Source organism: Amblyomma mixtum, chromosome 3, assembly GCF_055824585.1.
Source record: "Amblyomma mixtum isolate Tamu chromosome 3, ASM5582458v1, whole genome shotgun sequence".
NCBI lineage: Eukaryota > Metazoa > Arthropoda > Arachnida > Ixodida > Ixodidae > Amblyomma > Amblyomma mixtum.
In genome coordinates, this window is record NC_143014.1 from 68,335,495 (window position 1) to 68,362,760 (window position 27,266).

Below are 27,266 nucleotides of genomic sequence, written 5' to 3' on the forward strand. Positions count from 1 at the left end.
GCTCGTGCCAAATGCACACCTTCTGGGGGTGGCTTGAGCATCTTGAAATGCGTGCCATGTGGCTAAGCACGGTGGTGTGAAGCTCGCGCCGGCTCATGACCCGTGTGGAATTGGCGCCAAGACACCACAAAAACGTCACCAGAGGCAGGAAATTTACAGTTTAAAGACAAAGGGCAACCTATGGGGCAAAAGTGCTTGTAAATAACTTGGATGCATAAGAGGTATTTATGACATGACTTGAAAAGTGACCAGAACAAATCAGTTTCTCTTCGGCAGAGCTACTGTGTTCTTTTGACGCAGTCATAGTTATTAATGCGTGAGCATTAGAGGGGACATGTCGCGATTTCGTGACGGGTAAACAAAGTGAAGCCCTTGTGAGTCTTACGTGAAGGCGTACGTGGAACTCTAGGAGTGAAGCCCTGCCTACCAGATTATGAGTATACTCTCCCCACCGTGGCTTGTGGAAGTTAAATTAATGGTTGGTTGAGACTGGTTGCTTGGGAAGAGCATGCCTGGGCACAAGCCCCACCAATGGCAGCACCTGCCATCGCAGGGCAGTAGCGCATTGCTTAACCACTGCACCACGGCGCCAGGAGTGTTAAGACCATGGAGGAAGGTAGGACTCTCAGCGATCAGTAAATGTAGAGAATGACCAATTCCACATATCTGGGCATTAACCCATTAATGCTATCTCGTCATGCCCTTAAGACAGAGCTCAAGTCTAAGTCACCGATCTTTGTCTGAAGCCTGCTTGACGTGTAAAACCGAGCCTTAAACCGAAACCGAAGTGAAAACCGAAGTGCCTGCACAACTAATTCGCATTTGGCCTAGCCCCGCTAAATTGTTTCCCATTTATCGACAACAAGGCAGGTACAACAAGATAATGGTGTTCATAAATAGCACTTCAAAAGTAGCCAAGTAGCCAAGCTCAAATTTTTGTCGCCAAGAGCTCTCAAAAGTAGCCAAACCTGGCAACCCTGGCCGCCGCGCGCGCGCGCGTTTAACACACGACCTCATGGAGTTCTTTCCTTCCTCCATGCACGACCTACTGTAGTTTAACATATATATATAACCAACTCGCGTTTAATAAAGTCCCTTGATAAGGGGCTTTAGCGTTTAAAGACTGGTGGCGCTATCCCCGTGGTGGCAAAGCCGAGTGTCCGCTCTTTATCAATATCTTTCTCTATGGCTAAGGCTCCTCTATTTTGCTAGAGGAGCCTTAATGAGCGCGCTCCTCGCACACCCTCTGCGGCTCCGGGAACTGCTTGAGGCCAATCCAAGCTGCTGACTGTCGGTTTGGCGCCAAAGTTTTCGTACTTGCCATGCGCACTTGTTATTCGCGCAAGGCCGGTGGAATGACGTATGAATCTCCATATCGGTTGAGCTCTGTCCCTGTAGTGCACTAACGTTTTCAGTCTGGCATCTTCGAGGAGAGCTGAAATGGCGGCAGCCAACCTGGAAAGGGGTGAGTATTCGGTTCGTATTTTTTCGGAAAGTAGCATGTTTCGGATCCGTCAAAGATGACGAGTCAGTGGCGGCGGTTTCGACGGGCTACTAACCGGCGCATAGACGAATACATTGAACTTTTGTCGTTTGCCGGTGATGGAACTTGTTGCACTGCATCTGCCGATCAGCAGTGTCAGCCAGTAGAACCGGACGCAACTGTATTAAGTCATGACACGTCGAATGCCGAGGATTTACAGTGGGGCGAGGGGGCAAGCGCAGCGCTTCGGTTCAAAACGCTTATCAGTTGCCCGTTTAAGCCGTCATTGCGCACGCTGCCCGTCATGCATACGATACATCTTTATTCTTTCATAACAAAGAACTACGAAGGAAGGGAAGTTTGTAAGCACAGGATCAGCTCACTGCATAAGGAATAGCTCAAGACACTTGCTCAAAGTTCCTGCCGTATGCCAAACGACGCGTTGGTGCACGCTGTCTCTGCGATCGTCTTAAAGGGACACTGAGGAGAAATTGAAGTTGGCTTGTATCGACAGAATACCAGCTCCTGATTACAAAAACGCCACTCATACTGACAACAAAGCTCTTGTAACGTAGGAAAGAGCAAGAACCAAAATACAGGTATCGCCGCCACAGGCCAAACTTGCAAGTACAAGCGTGATGATGTCATAGGACTAAACAGTGTTGCTAGAACCAATGGTTCTAGCAACACTAGAACACGAGAAGCCACGAATCACTGAGGTGCAGCCAATGCATGCGCAAATCTCCTTGACGTCGCCAGATGGTGCCACGTACCCGGCAGCTACGCGTGCGCCTGCAGCATTGGGACCAATCAGCGCCTACTCACCGGCGATAGGCAGGCTCCCGGTATTCCGCTAACGGTAACAAGGTACACGGTATGCTAAAGGTGTCTATTTGCGAGAACTTCGTTGACGACTTCGGGAACGGGATCCATCGTAACGCTGGCAAAACGCCGGTGCAAACGTAAACGAAGCGACGGTAGCGACGGCTGCAATAGCCGATAGATGCCTTCAACATGCGGCCAGCGGTAGCTTTCTTTTCGGCTGCTGCTAGGCCGCTCTGCTGACCGTCAGAAATCACGGAGTCTGCGTTACGTCATGTGCACGTCATGTTTCACGTCACTTAGTCCTGTGTCGTCATAAGAGGATCCCAAGTTTGAATCAGAGCGGCTGGAAAAACTTTTCAACTTCGAATCCAAATTTCTTAGAAATAAATGCATCTTTCGCTGCCGGCCAAGTGGCAACAAAGCCATGAAATGCCGAACTATCAGATTTTGCTTTAAAAAAAATATTAATAGAGCTCTCCTCACTGTCCCTTTAACACCGGGGCGTTTGACACCGCATCACCATCAGACGTCACTGGTTGCTGCGGCGGTTGCTGTTGGTGGTGGTGGTGGTGCTGCTGCTGCTGCGATGCGCTGTTTCCAAAGGTGTCCTTGCTGTCATCATTGAGTTCACGCTGAAAGGTTGCTTTCGTAGGCACCAATGCTTTCGGTTGCGACGCAGAAGTCTTCCGTCCTCTGTGACAACATTGTAGGACCTGGGTTCTGCACAGCGCTGCACAACCCTTGCCTTTTTGTCCCAGAAGAACTTCTTCACATGCAGAGTGTCCCCTTGGTGCAGAGGTGGCAGTGCTTGCCATTTGTTCATTGTCTGACGATGCTTGACAATATGTAGACCAGGACCATCTTGAATGCTTGGCAGCATTGTTCGGAGCTTTCTGCCCTGAAGGATCTCTGCTGGTGACTCGGCTCCTTCCAGCGGAGTTGTTCTGTATGCCAGCAAACCGAGCCAGAAATCTTGATTGGTTTCAGTGGTTTTCTTTAATATTCATTTTACCACTTGCACCCCTTTTTCTGCGAGGCCATTTGACTGGGGGTATCTAGGGCTTGAAGCACTGTGGTGAAAATTGTATTCTTTTGCAAATGTGGCAAACTGGTGGCTTGAAAATGGCGGTCCATTGTCTGAACACACTTCCATAGGTATGCCGTACCTCGCGAAGATAGCGATAGTTACTTGAATGACAGTGTCAGCAGAAGCATCTTTAAGAAGTTCCACCTCTGGAAAATTCGACAGCGCGTCATAAACGCAGAGGTAAGGCCTGCCGCTGTAGTAGAAAATGTCAATGCGAACTCGATGCCACAGCTGCTCAGGTACCGGGCGCATCTTCAGCGGTTCATGTGGCTGGCTGTACGAGTATTTCCTGCAGACTGCATATTTCTGAACAAAATCTTCATTGTCGCTACTCAATCCCGGCCAGAATACCACTTCCTGGGCTCTTGCCTTACATTTAGTAATACCCAAGTGGCCATGGTGAATTTTTTTCCATTATTTCACGCTTCATACTGATGGGAATAACAACCTTGCATCCCTTTAACAAAATACCCTGGACTTGCGACAGCTCGGCACTAAATGGCTTCTGCTAGCCTTCGACCTGTTTGCCTTTGCCTAGACTTCTGAGTACACTGCTTAGGTATTTATCTTTGCTTGTCTCTGCTACCAGTCGTGTTAAAGTTCTGTGGCTCACGCGAGACAAAACCACATTCACGGCATGCACTTCTGCATCTTCGCTGTCGATGCCCTCCTTATCGCAGTCGACTGAAGCCCGGGACAGCATGTCGTCCAGGAAAAGGTGTTTTCCTGGAACAAGAACGATTCTGATGTCATAACGAAGCAGTCGCAGAAAGAAGCACTGCAGCCTTAGTGGCATGTCACCAATTGCTTTATGGGATATCGCTATCAAAGGTCGGTGGTCGGTTTCCTCGATAACCTTCCGTCCATATGTGAAATGATTGAATCGTTCACATCCATACACAATCATCATCGCTTCTTTTTCTATTTGCGAATATTGCTGCTGTGTTTCAGTCGGTGCTTTAGACGCGTATGCGACCTGCTTCCTCTCGTTATCTTGACACTGTAGCAAAGCAGTGCCTAAGCCGTTCTGTGATGCATCACACGATATTTTCGTCTCTTCCCAGGGTCGAAAAGTGATAGCAGTGATTGTTTGGTCATGATGTCGCATAGCTGGTTCCACTCTTTGACGTGGTTTGCCATCCATTCAAGCATTGTGCCTTGCTTTAGTAAGCTTCGCAGCAGTGCTGTCCTGTGTGCCAGCGACGGCAAAAATTTGCTGAAGTAGTTTGCTACCCCAAGCATTCTTTGCACTGACTGCTTGTCCTTCAGTTCCGGCATTTGCATCATGCATTGTACCAGGGAGGGACTCAGCCTTACACCCTCATGGCTGATTATGTCACCAAGGAATTCTATCTGTTTCACACCAGTTTTGCATTTGGTCGCGTTGAAAGGCAAACCAGCTCGTTCTGCAGCTTCTAGCGCTGATCTCAGTCGTTTGTCTATCTCGTGTGTTGATGTGCCCCAGACTAATATGTCGTCGACATATACCCTTACACCAGGCAGACCCTCGAAGATTTCATTTAGAATCTTTTGAAAAACTTCTGGTGCTGAAAAAACTCCGAAGGGTAGCTAGCCTCAGGAAATGGTACCACCCGAAAGGTGTTGCAAAGGTGCATATTTTTATAGTTTCCTCGTCTAATGGTATCTGGTGGAAGCCAGACGTTGCATCTAGGCACGTGAAAGTCATTGCTCCGGCCAGTTCAGCTTCTATGTCTTCTCGCGTCGGCATCTGGTAGCGCTCTCTTTTGATACATTCATTAATCTTCCTAGGGTCCATGCATACCTGGAGCCTTCCATCCTTTTTACGTACTATTACAAGAGGTCTTACCCAGTCTGTGGGCTCTGTCACCTTGGCAATGATTCCGCCCTGTTCCATGCACTGCAGCTCCTCACGCAGTGGCTCCCGAAGGGATAGTGGCACCCTTCACGCTGGCTGTACGACCGGCACGGCGTCATCCCAGAGAACAGTGTGGTCCGACGCTGAACGCAACCTGTACCGCTGAACAGATGACGGAATTCATCCACTATTCCTTCTGTGGTGTTGTGCGACACACTGTGCATTTGCCGGGAGAGAAGCTGGAGGCGTTCGCACACTTCATCTCTTAGTATTGCTTGCCCTTTCCACACGATGAAAAATTTGAGGACGGCTTTGCGACCGTTTAGCTGCACTTCCGGTGTAATTGTGCCAACATGTTCAATTTTGCTTCCGCCGAAGGACCGCAAAGTGCGCAGCTTGGCTTCAGTGGTGGCTTTTGCTGCATTTTGTTGAAGACACTGAGGGGTAGAATATTGGCTTGCAAACCGGTGTCAACTTTCAGGCTCACCGACCAGTTGCCAACGTTTGCTTGAACAAGCCAGTCGTGCTCCCTGACCTTGCTGCGCAAAGCCATATCCAGTACATCGAATTCCTCCTCAGCACTTGTGAGCTCGCTGATTTGCTGCTTTGCGTTACAACAGACAGCAAAGTGGTTTCTTCCCTGACAGTTGTGACACGTACGCCCAAAGGCAGGACAGCTCCGCGATGCGTGTGTCCGTGCGCACCTTTGGCAGTTGTAGGACTGCCGCTCTCGACGAGGGGCAGAGCGCATCTTCTGAACTTTGTGCACTTGCTTATGGTCTTGTTCCCACATTTCTTGATGTGCTGCTGTTGCTTTGGCATCCTTGCAGATCTGCTCTGCCTTCTGGAAGGTCAGTTTATTATCTCTTAATAACTTTTCATGTATTTTGTCGCCATTTGTGCCAAAAAGAATTTGGTCCCTGACCATTGAATCGAGTAACCCTTCAAAGTTACAGAGCCGTGCTTGAGTCTTCAAATCCCTCAAAAAGCGCTCGAATGGTTCACCTGGTTCCTGCACACGCCTCCTGAACAAATAGCGTTCGTACACCTCATTGCTTTGCGCCTCGCAGTACACGTCAAACTTCTTGACTACCGTGGCGTAGTCCTTGCAGCTTTCGCCTTTGGTGAAAGTGAAAGCGTTAAATATCTCAATGGCTTCTTCACCTGCAGTGGTCAACAGTAGCGCAGTTTTCGTTGCCTCTGGTCGTGGCTTCTCGGCGGGTTCTGTCGTCGTCAGGAATAGCTCGAACTTCTGCTTGAACAACTGCTAGTTCTTTGTGATGTTCCCTTTGAGGCGAAGTGCATCTGGTGGTCATAGCAAATCCATCCCGCCGCTTGTTTCCTTGGTCTGTGCAGATGTTCCAAGAAGTGGGCGTCAACGTCGGCTACTTCTGACATGACACAGCGAATGCTAGGGGGCAAAAAGACCCAGCTTTATTGAGCAGCGCGCATTTATACCCACAGTAGGGCGAGGGGGCAAGCGCAGCGCTTCGGCTCATAATGCTTATCAGCTGCCGTTTAAGCCGGCATTGCGCACGCTGCCCATCATGCATACGATACAGCAACTAACGCTTGCGATGAAGTTAATACATCCGGACGCACGTTGCTGAGCACGCCTTGTGACGATTGCTCGGAGGTCTGCAATGATCATCTGGCTGTGGACAGCTATATACATGCGATTGTTACTGGACAGCATTGCGATATCGCCTGTGCCCATTAGAACTGCTCGACACCGAAGTTGCAGAGATATCCTTTCGTAATCAATTGCAAACTTGAGCTGTGGAATCAGGCGCCTCGAATGCATCTGTGACTGTGCTTTTGGGGGTGTCGTGCAAGCATTCGTGCTTTTCTTCTTTTCCACGTTCAGCAAGAGCGTTGTTAGAAACGCCTAGGAAGTCCCTCGGTATTGTATAGGTTGCCGGTGGAAAGTAATGTCATTTTGGTATTCCTTAACAGGTTCGTTAAGCAGTAAGCCACGTCAGGGAGGTGCCCCGAGAGAATGCGGCTAGCACCATATCTATTGCCTATCCTAGATAGGGATACGCCCGTACTGCAAAGCATCTCATGCTTACATCAAGTCTTGATGACTGGATAGTCGCAATTTTTTTCTCAGTACTGGCATATCATTTGACTCAACAGGTCTCCTCGATTTGGCTGCACTTTCTGCACGAGTTCACAAAAGTGCCATGCCAGTGCAGTGCCAGTTCTTGTAGCGCCTGACACTAGAGCACTCAGTGCAGTAAGCAAATCGAGTGCAAAAGTGCCGAAACGTTCGTCTGCTGCGGCCGTGTGTTGGTGTTTGCCGTGTGGTTTGACAAATGCGCGGGATTATGCTAGCTGTACTGAACGCTCTGCATTTGTTCAAAGTGGCGCATATCTCGTGGAGCGGCTATGATATTTGTTAGTTCGAACAGTTGTGAAGAATTTGACACCGTCCTTTCCATTGCGTTCTGCAAAGTGGCACAGGCCGGTCGACCGTCACCGATTCAGTGGGTACTTTGAAGAAGCAACAAAATTTTAATTCGAGAGGTTACTCAGACTTCCGCTCGAGACGATCGACCTCTGACAGTTGATACTTGTGATTCGGGCTGTTGCCGTTCTATCGAAAAGTGACTGCTGCAATTATAGAAGGAAAGAGTTGCCTGTTAACTCTGACTATATTTGAACTCAACAACTCACGTCCACTGTCGACGGACAGTGACGGGGGGGTGACTATCAGAGACTAACTGGCAGGTGACTGTGTGGGCTGACGGCGACCTCAAGGCCAGTAGATTGCTGCTGTAAGCGGAGGTATCGTAGCGAGTGATCACCCACGTGTTAAAAAACATCTCACCATCTGCCTCTTATGGAAATGCTACATCGTGCTGCGAGTAATAATAATATTTGCACACAAAAGAGATCGTGTAAAGCGACATGCGAGGCTGGGCAGAAAGATGAGAACCCATACACAGTGCACCATGCCAGCCAGTCGCTTACGCACGTACACAGACACGCACACACATGCGCATGCATACATACACACGTACGAGCACTGTCATTTCAGCTGTTTAGTCAGAGCACGGTGGAGATGCCGTGATTAGTACAGGTATGCAGTCTCAACCATGGTCTCAGCGCCGCTCACTAAAACAAGCTTGGCCCCGGAGCCGTCTGCTATGGAGCGCGCCAAGCACCTTGCACTACTTGCACGAGAAGAGAGCTCGCTGGGAGGCTAGTGCAAAAGTGCAGGAGAACTCGTGCAGCACAACGTCAAATCGAGCGCCGAAGTGCAGCTGGCGCTAGCTGCACTGGCAAATCGAGGGCGCGAGTGCAGCGCGGCCTGAACTGGTGCAGAAAATGCAGCCAAATCGAGGAGACCAAACATGAATTAGTTTGAGTGCACATCCTAAGCAAGAACTCTTATGCTGATTGATAAAAATATTACTCATGCAAGGATGTCCTTTCATGGGCTCGCTCATTTTTATGGGCATCATTCAGCTTCTTTTAAGTACTGCATCTTTGCTGGAGTGAAGCAGGCATGCTTTTCTGGTGTTGTTCTTTACAGGGTCATATCCAGAAGTCACTTTTCTGCTTTAATGGGAATGTTGCATCCCTGCGTCTGATTCACATAAACTGTTCCAGTGGCTTGTGAGACTTGGCAGTTAAGTTTTTTTTTTTTTTTCATCTGGAAAAGCTTTCAAGCTAAATCTGTATTTTGCCTTTATGTGTAGTTTTAGGCATTGAAATTTGATGTATTTTGTGCACATTATACATTTCCAGCAATTTTGTTTTTCTTTAAACAGACACAGAGATGACAACTTGCAGTATTTGTTCTCTGTAAGAATTTATTCTATCGCTCTTTCTAGCTATGTTGGTGTTTGTCCACCCCCCCCCCCCCCCCCGCCCCCCCAGAATACGCACTTGTTGCCGAGAAAAAATGGATTTGATCATTTTCTCGGCACTCGATTCAAACTCGTGATGTCTGCACTGAAACAGACCCTTTCATCACTGTGATGGGCACCAAAGCAAACCCCATGATCCCAAATTTTAAGCTCCAACTCTGAAATTTTCATGCTCTTCTGGTAAAATAACAGGAAACATTTTGAATATTTAAGTGATTTAAAATTGTACTTTCTTTTTATCTTATGAGCATACAAATACAGTTGACATAGTTTTTGCCGAATGTTGTAGTGAATAATAAAATTGCACATTAGAACCTAATATTTGTTTGAAGTGCATGTTATAAGAAAGCACGTGACACACTTGACTGTGACTATGTTATGAATCTTGCCGAAAAATAATTTAACAGAAATAGCCCATTTTTTCCCACCACGAGTAAAGAATAGGGGAGGTGTGCTCTTAGCACAAGCATTGATGCATTTTTTGTCCACAGAATTCTGTACACTGATTTCTGCGTGTGGATTTTATGGATGGTTTTTGTCTACAGTGTGCAGCCTAGGTGGATGCATCAACGTAGTCGGAGCACCGTGTAGAATGTACCATCACTGGTCCTGCAGGCCCTTGGAATAAGGGCTTTCAAGGGATGGTCTCCGCATATGCCAAAGCCATTGCAAACATCATGCCCGCAGAGGTGCCTGCCACACATTTCGTCCACTGGAGCAGGGCAACTTGTTTCATCCATTTCTGTGGTAAAAAGGTGAGCTATGGAATATTAGGCATAGATTTTTTGCGGCAGCCACTCTCATGGAATCTAGCTTTTTATTGTACTGCATAGTTGCTAACAGTTTTTTTGAACTTTTGCAGAGTGGGCTTAACAAGAGGACATCAAGAGCCCATAGAACTGTAGGCTGAAAGAATTGTACTGTATGGTATATAGATTTCTTGATGCAGGTAAAAGGTGTTTAATCTGTTTTGTGTCGCACAGATCCTCAGGCATAGACATACATATATCCGAAAGTTGTTGAAGAAGATAGATTCCTGCCCATAAGGAGCCATGACCACCAATACTTGTCCGAACTTAGAGCATGCAGCAACTCGTGCTTCACCTGCTTCTGTTAGGCATCATGAAAGTATGTACCTGTCAACTTGCAGCAAATGGCTATTCTTTCAGTGTGCCATAACTTTTATTGGTATTATTATTTGTTTATTACACACCTCTGTATAACTCAGCCATGATGTGCTGGTAAAAAGTGAAAACCACTACAGCCATCTGAAGGGCTTCTTAACAATGTATAAAGATAGAAATAATGACTTTGGTCTCTACAGTGTCGAAGCAGCAGCTAGTCTGTAAATTGCTCTGTAATGGATGGCTCTGGATTATTTTAAGCTTCCTAAGCTGTTTTAATGTGCACTTGATATCACCTTGCACTGGTTAGAGCATGTGCCTCGTGTGAAGGAGGGACTGCTTTCAAGTGTCCGTTGAAAACAACCACTGGTTAATAAAAAAAAAAGGTGTTCAGGGCTGAAATCGCACACGCTATGCTGCCTAATCCTAATGAACAATTCAGAGGGCTAGTAAGGCTTTTTTTATTTGTTTGTGTTCTTTCACTTGCAAGTCATTAGCATGGCAGCCTGCTGATAAGGAGGAAAACATGAATGCACAACAAGGAAAGGCATAATAACAAACAAAACAAATAAATGTCACAAACAGTATACTTGGATTAGCACACACATAGAATTCTGTTGATGAGATTACAATGGCCTGTGCGTCTTGGTTAAAAGAGCTTGTTTTCTCAGGCTCGTATTTGACGGCACTCTGATAAAAATATCTGATAACATTTCAGGACAATCAGTGGTACCGTGGAGCACCTTGTAAAGGAGAGCAATATTCTGCTTTTCTGTGTGCTACCAAAGAAAGGAAATAACTGCGATGCAACCGTGAGAGTAATGCTCACTGAGTGAAGAGCTATAAGCATGCTTCCTCTACTAAACAGGGACTGGCCATTGAGGATGTATTTGGTCATCGCCGCCTTTGTGGATTTGTGAGTTAACTCTCGGCACTCAGTCTCCAGTGGCTGTGGATGAGCTGACTAAGGTGGCGGTGGTGCCTGTAATGCAGCGAAAGGAGCTGATAATTGTTGGATCTGACCAGGCCCCCACTAGAAACTAAAGTTGGTAGTGTTTAGTATAAGAATCTTATTCAATGAGGCTAGCCTAGTTGTGGTGTTTGAAGAATATCGGGCAGTGAATGGGACATCCAAAGGTTTAGCAATGTTATGAGTTAGAGTATGTGGTGCATACTCTAAATAACAGGTACATACATAAGGAGGTGGCTGTCATTGTAATCAAGATTAATAAAAAACGAAAGTGGAAGATACTGCGGGCCTATGCACCAACTACCAGTCACAATGGCAAGGTGGTCAAAAGGAACTGTAAAGATGTCATATTAGTGGTGAATGAAATAAAGAAAGAGTGGTTTATAAACAGATAATATGTAAACCTAAACTGTAGTTTTCCAACCTTATACTAGAAAATCGTAGTGCAGGCTAGCCTCTTTCACTTGAATTAAATAAGAATGCACTACACTGTAGGGCAACTTCCAAGTGAAAGTATAGAAGTTCGAAAGAAGCAGGCACGCAGACAAGGAGTAGGCATGGAAGAGACTGAATGTAGAGACTAATAATGAAATAGACTTCATAATGATTGCCCATCCTGGCATCATGCAGGGTGTAGAGGGGCCAGATGAGAAGAGATGTAGTGTCTGCACAGCCGTGATGTGTAGAATCAGCCTGGATTGAATAGAGAGTGGAAGAAAGTTGTCGTGAAGAAGGTAAATGTGACCTCAGCGGTGGCCTAGTGTTTGAGCATCCACCTCGCATGCGGGAGGTGCAAGGTTCAATCCCTAGTGCCGCTAGGTACGCACCGGTCATACAGTGGCTACAAGCGTCCCCTGTACAGGTGCTTGGCTAAATCAGGGTGAAATGCTTGGGAAATGGACCTTTGACCCCACCTGGAGCAAACGAAAATACCTTTTGCCATGGCGCTGTCTGGCCGCAGATGCCCTTGCTCCATAAAAATACACTGTCATTAAGAAGGTAAATGTGATGACATTCCCAGCATAATTCCAGAGTGTTCAGTTGACGTAGGAAGCATGCTAGCTTGGTAGGATACTGGTAATCTCTCCAAGGAAACGACATATTACTAGAAGTGTTAATGCATGAAAGTTTCAGACCTCTCAGATAAGGTAGAACATGCAGAACCATCCAAATTAATAAGTGCAAGGTAAGTAAGCAAAGTAAAAAAAGCTACTACCATGAAGTGAATTCAGCAAGCACTAAAGCATCCAGGAAGCCTGAAAGGATTAAAGACTGGATTTGGCATGGGCAGAGATACATGTTTATAGGAAGGGACAAAGGCAGCAGTGTCGTGAGCAGTTTAAATATGGTAGGTAAGGCAGCAGAAAAAATCTGTGCATTTTCTTGTGTGCTGCTCTAACAGATTGATGCTGACATTAATCAGTTCGTATGCCATGAATGCTGGGGCTCTTGGGGATTCAGGAAAGAGGCTCACTGCAATCGATATGCCAGAAGTGATTTTTTTGTGCTGGTTTCCATGTAAGCTTATATGGTGGCCAAAATAATAGCACTAATACAAGAAGTAGTGCAAACAAGGAAATAGGAATTTCCGTTTAAACTGAAGCGATTATAGAGGACTCATCACAAACAATGCATAAGTGACAGGTGCAGGTGACAAGCAAGTAACTCAAGATTTTTGGAAGGACGGTGGAGAGGCGTCATGCAGGAGTGCCTTACGACCTCAAGGATGGCAAAGAATGCTTATATTGTATTACCGCTATGGAAAGGAGAGTGATGGGGGTGACATTAAGAGAAACTCGAATACGCAGCATCAATATGGGATCCTTATCACCAGAACTTAACACACTCACTTGAGAGGGTCCAAAATACAGCTGCTCGATTCATTCTAACTACAACAGAACTGCAAGTATAACCAGCATGAAAGCTGGTCTCAGTCTGCCATCCCTTGTGTCTCGTTGTAGAGCACTTTATCTTCGCCTTTTTCATGAACTTTTTCACCATTCCTAACTGCGCGAAGAACTTATCTCACCTTGACCCCCCCCCCCCCCCCCCCCCCCCTTCCAGTACGTGTCACCACGGATGGATCAAGCCCACAAGGTTGGAATACCATTCTGCAGAACGAAAACCTACTTTCATTTGTTTTTACCCCAGACATTTTACGAGTGGAGTCACCTTCCCGCACCACTGACACTTATTAACGGTCACTGTTTATTTCAAGAATACATTAGCTAACATTGTATAACTAGCAGCCTTCTGTAAAATTATGCTCATATTTTTATGTTTTATTACTTTGTGTAACCACTCCCCTCTGTAATGCCATATGGCCCTGAGGGTATTTAAAATAAATAAACAAAATATGTAACTTCCAGAACAGATAACCAATGATCTATTAATGTAACAGAGTGGATCCCAGGTCTAAAGAAACAGCCAGGTACTGTAAAAAGACAGATCGGCAAATGCGATCTGAACGTTTGATGGGGTGGCCACATCTTCCACGGGACAGGGCAAATTGGAGATCAGTGGAAGAGTTCTTTCCCTTCAGTGTATGTAGCCTGGCTGATGATGATGGTGAATGTAACATATATTGATATCTTTTTTGTTTTACCTCGATCAGAAAGACAGCTGCTGCTACCTAGTTTAGAACTTGAATTTTGTGTTTAGCAGCCAATCTGTTTAGCTGTTCCACTGCTGTGATGGACCATGAATATGCTGAAAGTTTGCAGCTCTCGATTACAAGCTCTGTTTACAAGCCCTAGGTATTGCAATTAGTGCTACCATTTCTTTTACGATGAAGCTGCTGTGATGATGATAATGATAGTGATCTTGAGACATTTGTGGTTTTGCATATGAATGCCACCTAAAGGAGCCACCATTCAGACTCTGTTTGCACTACCCACATTGTCTTCTGAAATGGAAAGGACAAAGGCTAGCATTAGAGAGATGAACCTTATGAATTACTTGCTCCCACTATCTGTTATCATCATTCTATTGCCAAAGCTTAAAACTATTCTCATTATGTTTTGTGCATATTTCATTTCCTAATACAGGTGGCAGACCCGGAGAGTGTAGGAGGGCCAGATCCTGCCTGGTTCAACAAAGAATCTGTGGAGTTCCAAGACAAAACCGTACCTACCAGGATGATGCAACTGCAAGTGCTTTTACCTTGATGTGCTAGCTGTGTGCTTAAGCTGGTTAAGAACCAGCTTTTTTCATATTAGTATCATTTTATTTTGACAGAGATCCCCACTTAGAGCTAGAGCAAACCGCATTGATACGTTCCCGGTTCATACAATTTCCCAGTTCGTATGCTCAAAATCGTGGACATTAAATGTGTTCCATAGATTTACACTATATTTTTTCCCGTTGATATGTTACCGTATAGTACACTTTTCCAGCTTCTGCATTTGAAATTTACACAAATTGTGCTCATATAATATGTTTCCTGACCAACCAACCATACATGTGCAAACATATCAGTGGGCCCAACGTGAGGGCACGTGACATGAAGAGCTGAAATGCAGCAGCAATCACCCGCCATGGTGGCCTCTCTGTGGTTCCTAGGTGCAAGGGGGCGAAGCACCACCCCCCCCCCCCAACAACAACAAAATAAAAATGGTGCACTAGCATTCAAGAGAGCCGGGGACGTAACATAAAGAGGAGAAACGCTGAGGTTTATTCGCGGTGCATAAGGGCAAGGGGCAAAGCATCTATAAACTACAGTGACGTGCTTACATACGAGCAGGCCAGGTCTGGGGAACGCTGCTTAAAAACTGCAAACTCCTAAAGGTTGATTCAGACGAGCAGACCGGATCGCGGATGGTCCAGGCGCGTCAGCGCTGCCTGTGTGCGACGTGACATGAACATCACTGCTCTGAGCGATGAGCGGGCGGCGCGGACTTTTCCAGGCCCGGACCACGAACCAGATGGAAGAGGCGAGCACCTTATTCAGTCCGGGGGCTTGGCAGCGGATCAAGTTTGTTTTTGCGCTTTTTTGCTTCTAGGTCTGTCAATGTTGGCTCGAGCACTCGTCTGGCTAGCTATCCGAAATGAAGTCAGCTTTGCTCCATGGTGATGCCTTTTGTTCTGACGTGCTTTTCGCTACATTTGCAGCTCGAGTGCAGCTTTGTGTGACCTCCTTTTTGCGTTTTGCTCACTACATTGTTCACTCCGTATTTGCTGCACTGCATCGTATTGTGTGTTTGAGCGTGTGCGCGTGCTTGAGTGCCCGCTTTGCTTTGTTTTTTCTGCTATTATGAGTGAATTTGGAATCAGTGAGGCAGTATCTGGTAAAACTGCTCTGTACTCAGTCGCAGCAATCGTTTATACTTTGCCCGGTCGCATTCAAGTAGGTCCTCGTACAGCAGTTTCTGCACGCCCATACACTTTTTTTTTCCAGTCGTGCCTTTGTCTAACATAACCGCTTTTTAGCCACGAAAGCTTCCTCGTCATCCTCAGACACTTCAGTGGCTACAGCCAGTGCAGCGAGACGACGTTTTCTCTCGGCGTCCATGTAGAAACTCTCGGTAGCTGAGTTTTCGGAGTCGCGCAAACAGCACTAGCACGCTGGGGTGAGAGTGCGCGCTGATTGTCCACTGCGTACGTGTGAATGCTCGACGTCTGAACCGACTCGCGGATGCTTGGTCACGTGTCACGATAACCGTGCTGACGCGCTCGGGCCATCCGCAGTCCGGTCCGCTCGTCTGAGCCCACCTTAACCAACTCTTAGAAGCCAAAGTGACAGCGTTAAAACCACCTTAGCCCTCTTTCGCAACTCCACAAGCACAAGTTGAAAAGGATGTATCTCCAAAACTCTTTGCTAACGACTGTGTTGTTTTCAAGGAGATAGTAAGTGATTATGACTATGCCTGTCACTACAGAAAGCTGTAGTAGCAATTGCAGATTGGTGTGCGCTCAGGGGTATGGATATTAACCAAGACAAAACCATATTGTTACGAATCACTAGGAAAAAGTGCTGCCCAGGCTACATATAGTTATCTACTTCACAACCTTCCTGTTTTAGAAGTAGAGATCTATAAATATCTGAGTAACCCTCACTAACAAACTTACTTGGTCCTTGCATATATCTGACATCTGCGCATCCGCAATGAATAAATTATGGCTTATTAAAAGAAAACTCAGAAATTCGCCCATCAGTACCAGAATCACCGCGCACAAGGCTTGTGTTAGGTCCTGACTTGAATATGCAGCAGCAGTCTGGGATCCGCACAATCAAAAGGACATCGCACAACTGGAGCGTGTACAGCAAAAAGCAATTAGTTTTACTTATGGTAAATATAGAAGGACGGATTCTCCAAGTGCATTAATTCTAAAGAGTAATTTACAGTCTTTAGCAGTAAGAAGAAAAGTTAGCCTTCTAGTTGCTTCATGGTTTCATCTCAGGAAACCTGTTGGCAGATCTTGCCTATTGTGTGAAATTGGTGGGCACTAGAAGATCACGACATGTACATGAGCATTCATTAGCCCCAGTTTTCACACATACCAATTTGTTCAAGTTCAGTTTTTTCCAGAATACTGTCACGGAGTGGAATCCCCTTCGTTCGGCTTTGTCGAAGTATTTCGTGAAGGAGTTAGAAGATTTTTAGTATGGCTCCTAGTATTATTATTGTTATGACTGTTAGATTTGATGTCCTGTATATGACTGTGACTGTTGCAGCTGGTGGTTTTATGGCTTTTATGTTTTAGTTGTGTGCCCTTCCTGCTTGGGACAAATTTATGGCTCACAGTATGTACAAACAAATAAATAAATAAACCATTACTGTATGCACACATCCATCATGGAGCCTATTTTTGAGGAGCACTCCTTCGCTGATTCTCTACCCCCACCAGCCAGGTCATACACACTGTCACTTGACCCGATGTGTGATTTTGAATCACACTCATGGGTTGGCCGTGTTGGCGGGGTGCCAGCTGCGCAGCAGTCAGAGCATGTAGTTTCCACTGCTCTGTGGTTGACATGTCAAGTCATGTGACAGTGTGCATGACCTGGCTGGGGGTGTAGAGAAGTGGCAAAGAGCGCTTCTCAAAAAAAAAAAAGAGGCTCCGCGAGGGATGCAAGCGCCTCGACTCTCTGGCCGTGTCTGATGTCGTACCTTGCTCTCGTTGGTTGACTGTGGTGTGATGTCGTGATCTCTGACCAGTTCTGAACTAGTGTAACAGCACGCACGGCTTCTCCAAACGTGAGCTCTATGTGCTATAACCTGAAACACTGCAACAGGCTGCCCCTCAGTACTTAGATGCAAAGGGGCGAAGCATTCGAAAATGACGGGGAAGAGATTTTGGTTACCTTCGTCATTGCCGCCGATGGGCCGGATGTGTTACAAAGTTCCTTCTGCGCTTAAGACAGCGCAAACGCGGTCGGAATTCTGCGAGCACTAGAAAAGGATCTGTTCAGATCTTGTGCCAAGAAATGCTAACTGATATTTTTATGAAGTGAAATTGTCAATAAATGTCTTTGTACATCTTTCAGCAGTCAAGTTTTTAAAAATTAGGCAGTTTGGATTATATGTTTTCCTGAATAATACGTTTTTCTGCAATTTCTTTACGTATCAATGGGCTTTTACTGTATTGCATAGGGAGTGGGATATGAATAGTTGTCTCATGAACGATAAATTATTATTTCTTTTCTTCCCATATAGACGGGCAGATTACTGATGTGATGTCTCGAGGAAGGCCACTCCAATCAGCAGCTCCACAGGGAAAAGAAGATGCTGCCGGAATATTTTGCAGGAACCTATGTGAGCAGCTGGGAAGGAACGGGATATACGGTGAAATCTATGGGCTGGGAGAAGAAGATATGGTACATGATGAGGTGAGCTGTGGAAAAACATATGAAATAAGCAAAGAATGCACTGAAGAACAGCGAGATTCACAGAGCAGATTATTTTCTTTGTTAAGGTATGCTGGCGTCATTTAGAATATCATGAGTGTATGAACTTGGTAGTATGGCTTCGAAGAGACTGTAGGACATTGATTGGATTCGTACTTGATGGCAGTTCTTCATTGCATGGGCATATTCAAGTCTGGAATGTATGAGTGCCTGGTATACGCAAGTATTTTGCTTGCTGGGAAGCATTACATAGGTGGATGTTGTTAGTATCCTATTATTTTGTTCGAGAAGGATATGATGCGTGCGTGTGCCATATCACCAAGCAGTGCTCCAGCTGGCAATGCAGAGGAGACGTTATCAGTTGAGGAAGCACTAAAAAGTAACTTGAGAAGGCAATGACCTAAACAACTTTGAAGCTGTAGGGTTAACTAAGGGTTATTACGTCATTGTAAATGTCATCTGTAGGGGTGGTTGTATAGATCATTCAATGTATTTGTATAGGTATTCATGCACGTGCACAAATACACACACACACACACACACACACTAACCAGCCTCTATATGTAGGGTGTTTTACTTTTCACTTAAGAGGGTACACAATTTTTAAAACAGGCTTTTTGAGTTAGAAGAGCGCTTTTTTCAGCATAGCATTGTCAGCAGGGTAGTACGTGCTATCTAGCAGCCTGGTTAACTAATATTGAATAGTTAACTTTTTAACTATTATTTTAGGTTCCTTAAATATTAATAGGTGTGTAGCCCACCGTAAGTAATAATTATATCAGTTCATAGAATTTCAGAAATGCATTACCCTTGGCGCTGTGGCCCAACTAATTTTGCCTACATCGTGCCAAAATACGTGTGCGTTCGAGAAGCTTGCAGGCAAAGCAACCTCTCCAGTGTGCATAACTCATCGAAATAGGCAAAATTTGTTGGGCCACAGCTCCAGGAGTAACCGCATTTTAAAAATTACAAAAACTGGTATGGATATTTCAAGGTGGGCTACACGCCTCTCAATAAATTATGAACCTAACAGTAATAGTGAAGGAGTTAACTATTGAATATTAGTGAACCAGCCTGCTAGTTAGCACATTTTAGCTGCATTCTGGTGTACTCCACCACTGACAATGTAATGCAGAAAAAAACGCTCTTCTAACTCAAAAAGCCTATTTTTAAAATTGTGTAAAGACTTAGGTGAAAATCTCTCTATAGCCTTCATAGATTACGAGAAAGCATTTGACTCCGTTGAAAGCTCAGCAGTCATGCAGGCATTACGGTATCGAGATGTAGATGAGCCTTGCGTAAAAATACTGGAAGGTATCTGTAATGACTGCACAGCCACTATAGCCCTCCATTAAGCCAGCAATAAGCAATTCCAATAAGCTAGCAATTCCAATAAGAAAGGGTGTCAGGCAAGGAGTCACAATCTCGTCAATGCTATTCATCACCTATTTACGGGAGGTGTTTAGAGTCCTGATTTGGGAACAGTTGAGGATAAGAGTTAATAGAGGACACCTTAGTAATATGCAATTCGCCAATGACATTGCCTTGCTAAGTCACTTAGGAGATGAACTGCAAAGCATGATCAATGGGTTAGACAGGCAGAGCAGAATGGTGGGTCTAAAAACTAATATGCAGAAAACCAAAGTAATGTTCACGAGTTTTGGAAGGGAACAGCAGTTCACAGTTGGTAGCGAGGTGCTGGAACTGGTAAGGGAACACATCTGCTTAGGGCAGGTAGTGATTACAGATCTGAATCACGAGACCGAAATGAAATATAAGAGTAAGAATGGGGTGAAGCACATTTGGCAGGTTCTCTTTACCAATATCCCTGAAGAGAAAAATATATAACAGCTGTATCTTACCATTGCTCACCTACGGGGCAGAAACATGGAGGATAACAAAAAGGGCGACCCAACGAGCTATAGAAAGGAAAATGATAGTTGTAACGTTAAGGTACAGGAAGAGGGCAGAGTGGGTCAGGGAACAAACACGAGCTGACGGCATCCCAGTCGAAATCAAGAGGAAGAAATGGCCATGGGCAGGGCATGTAATATGAAGCAAGATAACCGATGGCCCTTAAGAGTAACGGACTTTACTCCAAGAAAAAGATAGCATAGCAGAAGACGGCAGAAAGTTAGGTGGGCGGATGAGGTTATCCATCACCTATTTACACGAGGTGTTCAGAGTCCTGATTTGGGAATAGTTGAGGGTAAGAGTTAATGGAGAATACCTTAGTAATCTGCCATTTGCTGATGACATAGCCTTGCTAGTCACTCAGGGTATGAATTGCAAAGCAGGATCACTGATTTAGAGCAGAGCATTGGGTCTAAAAATTAACATGCAGGAAACCAAAGTAATGCTGAACAGTTTCTGAAGGTAACAGCAGTTCACGATTGTTAGCGAGGTGCTGGAAGCGGTAAGGGAATACGTGTACTTAGGGCACTTAGTGACCGTAGATCCAGATCACAAGAGTGAAATAACTAGAATAAGAATGAGGTGGAACGTGTTTGGCAGGTTCTCTCAGATGATGAAAGGCAGTTTTCCAATATCCCTCAAGAGAGAAGAATATATAACAGCTGTATCTTACCAGTACTTACCTATAAGGCAGAAACATGGAGGCTGACGAAAAGGGCTCAACTTGAATTGAGGACAACGCAGTGAGCTATAGAAAGAAAAATGGTAGGCGTAATGCTAAGGGACAGGAACAAGGCAGAGGTCATCAGGAAACAAACGTAGTTTAATGGTTATTGACATCCTTGTCAAAATCAAGAAGAGATTGGCTTGAGCAGAGCATGTAATGCGAAGGTAAAATAACCGATGGCCATTAAGGGCAACGGACTGGATACCATAATAACGCAAGTGTAGCAGGGGGTGGCGGAAAGATAGGTGGGCGGATGAGATTAAGAAGTTTGCGGGGATAAGGTGGCCGCTGCTGGCAAAAAGACAGGGTTTAATTGGAGAGACATGGGAGAGGCCTTTGTCCACCAGTGGGCATAGTCAGGCTGATGATATAGACCAAATGTTAGAACAGGCATGCGTAGGTTGGTCATTAATATATATTAAAGGTGCACTAAAGAGGAATCTGGACTCTTCTTTTTACTGCAGGAACTCGGTCTACGTGTTCCGAGCATCCCTAGAAACTTTAAATTATTGTCCTGTGAGGCCAATTGCCTATTTTAAATCAGATGAAATGTCCTGGCTCCTGCTTTTTTTTAACTCACCACTGATGGTAGGAGGAGTCAACCAACGCTGGAGTCGCCTTTCAGCTAGTCCCGTGCCAACTTGCCGCTCTGCCATCAGTGGAGTGATACGTAGCGACCGGCAGAAGTAAAGAGTTCATGCGTATTTTTATTTTCGTGGACTAATTTGCAGCTATGTTTTCTCTGACTGCATCTGTTTATTCACGAAAGCCTAAAACAAAATAAAAGCAAAAGCGAAGCCGCCACGCAACTGCCTGAAAGGCACTCCACGCGTTGGTTGACTCCTCTTGCCATCTGTGGCGAGTTAAAAAAAGGCTGGAGCCGGGACGTTTTCTCTGATTTAAATTAGGGAAATCAGCTGCACAGGGCAGTAATGCAAAGTTTCTAAGAATGCTTGGAATGTGTTGGTCGAGTTCCCGTGGTAAAAAGAGGAGTTCAGATTCCTCTTTAGTGCACCTTTAAGGAAAGAAGGGGACATAGTGGTGAAATTTGGTTTTTGGCCTTCATTGACCTGTTGCACCCACAAACAGAGAATATTAAGGTTCATGATGCACTCATGCCACATGCCTCAGTCAATGATGTTCACTTGGTACCATTCACACGAGTGGAAAAAGAAACATTCTTTGAGAAAAAAATTTCCCTTTTCAGTATCTAAAATGTTTCTGGCATGAGATGGGGTCACAAGATTTTTATATACTAGACTGACCTAGTAAGTCTTTTCATTGGCCACATGTCTTTTAAAACAAACTGCAAGATGGCACCTACTTCTCATTCGGAGAAAAAATTTAAGAGACCTCAAAGTTGAATATGCCTGATAATTGGGCATCCATGCCGGCAGAAGAAAGCTACTGAGGAATTTCAGTTATTGACTTTATGCCAGATGTGGATAAAGTGACCACATCAAGTAAGTTCCACATGTTAGTTGTTAGTGTCACAAGGTCTGTATTAGTCCCTAACATGTGACAGACAGTGAACAGTCAAAACCTTTTCTGCACCTTCTGGACCATGCATGAAATGCCTTCGACAATGCTGTGAAGACTTTGCTTTGAGTTTCCTCCCCATTCGTTTTCTTTCATTTGAAAGTAAGGCATTCTTTTAATAATGAGGATTTCACAATTATGAGACATTTCTGTTCTGGTGCGTCATGCCCAAAATGGCTAAACAGACACATTATATGTCCTTTGGTTTAATAGGGATATTTGAGTCTCATAGGATTGGTGAGTGACTGTGCATCCTGACTCAGAACAATGTCTTTGATACGGTAGGGTATGGAAAACCATAAAATATCAGGTTATCATGACATGAATGATATTACCTGTCATCAATATAGTCTTCAAAAGTACGAATCCGAGTTGCTGTTTGGACAGAGTTATTTTGCCATGTTTGAAGTTGGGCTCGTGTGGATACAAAGCTTTGACAATGGGTCTCTGTCACGGGCTCGGTGATCACGCGAGGTCATCGCCGGATCATGACAATGAGGGGGTGGCCGTTCGATGCCCAGCGTTGCCGGTCAGCAATCATAGTGAATGAGACAGAGGCATGTTAAGAGGTAACAATAACAAAACAGCGTTTATACGTGGCCGTTCGATGCCCGGCGGAGCCAGTAAGTAAACGCAGTGAATGAGACAGAGATGTGTTAGGAGGTAACAACAACAAAACAACGTTTAGTGGTTGGTACGAAGAATATGAGAGCTTTTACAGAGGCAGAATGGACATTCTACGAGACAATTACCACTGGGTGGGGGAAAACACATCGCATTAAATACAATGAATTAAGTCATACATTGGAATAAACACTTGTCTACACAGACCAGAATGAAAGAGTCCAATTAGCGACACTCGAAAAGAAAGTTCAAAAGGGGAATGAACATAGGGTTGACCGGGGAGTGTGGTGGCAGTTCATTCACGCAGACAGGGCGGCCCCTGAAGGCGACGGTCCTTCCGGAGCAGCTTGTGGTTTCAGGAATGCGGTGCAGCGGCTCGGGGTACCGGGAGTACGCAGCGGTGGCTTTTCCTCTGAGGAGCGGACTGAAGCTCATGCCCATTCGGCCCCTTTTAAGTCCTCGGGCACTAGCGGACGAAGTACTCGCGGCCACTGGTTTACTCACAGAGTCGGTACCAAGCAAAAGCGTACCAACCAAAAGCGTACCAAGCAGTTCACACACAAAAGAGGCAACACGTAGACACCTATACTTTGACACTGTGTGGCTGCCATCTTGGAGAAGTAAAAAATTAACGGATAACTAAAGAAGCCCTAGGCTTCGATTCTGGATTGGATGACCTTGGAACAAAAAAGTGAGACACAACCAAAAAATGTGGCCAAAATTACCTAAGACACTTTGGAAATTCTAAAGTGTGTTTAGCAAAAGCCTTGTGGTCAACCCACTGCATATACCATGTTGTACATGGCGCCCCAGTGGAATGGCCACAGTGTTCGCCAATATTCCTTTGAATTACCCAAAGGTGCTTGTAGTAAACGAGGGACTCTCTGGGCTGCTTCGGAGCCATGTGTCACTTCCTCGACTGCAACGAGACGTCTGGCGAAGGAGCGGCGGTGCAGCTGCCACCGCCGACGCGCGCGCGCTCATTCTGCCGTTACTCTGTGACGTCACGGTTGCTATGCACAGGTGCGCCCCCCACCGGCGTGCCAGTTGCTGAGGGGAGGAGGTTGCGCCACTACGTGGAGGAGAGGCCACAGTTGGCATGATTGCAGCACACGGACGGACACCGTGAGTATGAGCCATTAAAGGCTTTCACCTTAAAAGGAGACACGTACGGCCACAACTTCTGTCCTGCCAGCGGTACCCTGCAGGCGACAAAAAGTCTACGAATAAACAAAAGCAGCTCAAGACTTTGGCAGTAGTAGGGGTGACTTTGAGCTGAGAAAAAGTAAGAGATAGACACAACAAGCAGCACGTACGTCTCTGCTCGTGCACGGCGAGGGGGTTGTCTAACTAGAAGAAACTACAACTAAAATAGCATGCACATGCTCGTGCTCTTCCAGAGACACATAGAGGCTACATGGACATACTATGTTTGAATAAACACGGACACATCAGTTTTATATAAACATAAGTCAATTACAAGATGCCGCCACTTCTGTGATAGTCTCAAATTCACTTGCTGTGTTCAGAAGTAGTCTTGTTGCTAATGGCTGGTTGAGACATGAGGCTTTGTATTTCAGCGAATAGTACTGATAGACTTGTGGTCAGTTTAAAGGGCTGAGCCCGTTTCAACACCGCTTGGCAGCTGCAATGACAGTAAAACCTCATTATTTTGAATTCACTGGCACTGCGAAAAATATTCAAATTAGCCGAGTTTTCTAATTGATCAACCATACCAGAAAAATGGTCCCAGGCAAAAAATTTCGTTGTGGGAACGCGGTATTTTTTTGGGCGAATTTTGCAATTGCTGTATATTGCCGCGTAAGAGCCGAACGACCAGCTCGTAGCCCCTGCTGGCAAAAAAGAAAGTTGACTCGAAATATAAGTTGACCATCATACCCCCCCCCCCCACCCCCCACTCACCCGTCGTTATGTGTGCTTCGTCCTGCTGCTGCATTTTGTTTTGTACTTTCCCGCTGGATGGCATTGCTGTGCTCATGAGCTCAAACCAACAAACGCGCAACGATGCAAACACAAGGGCAGCGGTCTGAAGCCAGTGGAAATCAAAAGCGAAAAAGCGACATTCTACCCTGCCTCTGCACTCATGTGCAGCCCGACTGACAAGCGTCATACTGAACTGCAAACGGTCCTATAGTTTCGGATTCCAGTGCGAACGTTTCCACAAGATTATCGGAATCGGAAGTTTGTCCTCGCGCTACCTACTGCTTGTCGGAGAAAGTGACCGCCAGTGCAAACAACTCGGGTAAATGGTGTGCAATTCGAATTTTCATTGGCAGAACTGTTTTGCCTATGAATTACCAACTTTTTTTTTATGGAAGGAGTCCCATGCATCCTACAGGGGAATGGGCACCAGCAAGGGGCCCGTACTACCTGCCACTCATCCAAAACTACCTTAGACGCTGCAGATAGGTTGGATGTGTGCATAGTTTGACCCAGAACTTTAGGATGGTCGTTTTTTGAAGAAAGGTCAACCTAGCCTTCTAACCATGGCGCACTGTTCAAAAAAGTGGCACAGGCCGTCATTGCGCACAGTCAACTCGTTGCGGGCACATGCAGGACACATACTGATGCTGTTAGGGGTGGGAGGTGCTTCGATGCCAGCGTTTCCGCTAGACGCTACCTTGACCACGGCCAGGCTGGAGAGGAGCGACACAAGCGCGAGCCACTGTCTCCAGTCCGGCCGTGCCTTGACGAAGCGCTGAGAGCACATTACTTTGAAACTGGTATCCATGCCTGTGTTGCAGTGAAGCACATGTTCACTGCAGGTGCGTTCTTCAGCTGTCTGCAAATCGCAACAGATCGGTTTTTGTGTTGAGAGTACTGGGCCTGGACCGTTTCACATATCGAGCATCGTCCAATCAGCATCGCTCTGCAGCGCCGCCATGCCACTTCAAGGGGCCGTCGCTTCATTGGTTGATGGCAAAATCAGGATCGGACATCTCCCACAGCACCTCAGATCTTCGTATTAAACGGGCTGCTGCCTGCCACCACTTCGAATTATTCGGTAAAATTTTCATTAGAAATTATGGGACCACAGAAATTCTTCGAATTATACGGGATTTCGAATTATCCAAGTTCGAATTATCGACGTTTTACTGTACCTGCATGGCATGAATACACTTAACAGCAGCAACACAACACCCTGGGTCAGCTGCTGAGCTTGAAAGTAACCAGAGGCTTTCTTGTGATAAAAACTAAGGGCTTAATAACCTATGTGATGTGTAGAAATGGGTTAGCAAAGTTTGTGGTGCAGCCACCAAGGCCACAAACTATTGCGTTTGATGGTCACTGTTATTTAGCTGGCATATCTTTGGGTGCTAATTGAAGATTGGCCACTGTGATGGCTGTAATGATGTGTTGATCTACATTCAGTGGCACTGGGCAAGCTAGGTTGTTGGAAGTCCATTGAAATCCAGGATGCCACGGAAAATCAAAGGGGCTTGCCTCTGTTCTGGTGATGAGTGAAGTGATTAGTGTAGCTAGAAAGAAAGTGGTACGGGGGAAGACCACATGCGAACTCAGGTTAGATGAGTTTATGGCTGTTTCACAAACTTAGACTAATAAGCTTGAATTTAGTTTAAAGGAAAACCAGAAGCTATGAAAACGAAACTGATGGGTTAAAGTTAAGAGACAGGATTAAAACAGGGAATTTGAGAACAAACTCGATTTAATGGTGTCCTATCAGGAGTTAAGAGTTGGAAATGAGGTTTGGAAGGACATGTAATGTGGAGGAGGATGGTTGTTTAGTGGGATATAAGGTTAGAGAAATTAGCCAGTGCCGGCAGAAAATCAGATGGGTAGAGGAGATGAAGAAATTTGCTAGGATAGTTTCTCTGTGACTAGTGCAGGACAGAGCTAATTGGAAATGAATAAGAGAAGCATTTGTTTTGCAGTAGATGCAACCTTGCTGATGACTTCTGCATGTGCATGTCTCACCACTGTCTTTTTTAGTGGCTTCAGAACTGCAGACAGGGCCTTGCTCTTTGTTGCAAGCAGTGATGTGTGTAAGCAGCAGAAGTTGCTTGTGCACTTGGGGCATAATAAAAACCACACTTTCTATGTCTAAAAAATGAGAAAAGTTTATTGAATTATGCATGTTCCTTGTGGATCTACGTGAAGGGCTGTTGTCAAACTAACCAGATTCTCAAGAATTAGGAAAAAGGATGCCTGAAATAAAGTGCAGTCTCCATCCCTGTTTGTTATTGTGTTCATTGCATCACTGCTTGTTCAAAATGAATGACTACTTCTGATGCTGCGCAAACTGCATGAACTTCATATTGAGTTCGTACATGCGAAGTAGCACCTGTGAAAAGTACCTGTTTGCTGTTGGAAACAGCTTTACGCCGGTCTTTTCTTAATGCAGGAAAGTGTTTTCTTTTGGGTGAGTTAA

General features: G+C 45.5%; 1 long non-coding RNA gene and 1 pseudogene across 2 annotated transcripts; both read left to right on the forward strand.

The window, feature by feature from the left end:
• The window catches only part of LOC149350511 (uncharacterized), a 122,710-nt pseudogene that overhangs the window by 29,287 nt on the left and 66,157 nt on the right, over positions 1-27,266 (forward strand).
• Positions 1,073-27,067, forward strand: LOC149350513 (uncharacterized). 2 transcript variants are annotated; one of them, XR_016290385.1, is made up of 7 exons: positions 1,073-1,465; positions 8,774-8,908; positions 9,654-9,865; positions 13,269-13,301; positions 14,252-14,352; positions 17,861-18,033; positions 23,879-27,067. It is a non-coding gene; the product is annotated as an uncharacterized LOC149350513 (long non-coding RNA). The 2 variants fall into 2 exon arrangements; XR_016290386.1 differs by lacking the exon at positions 13,269-13,301.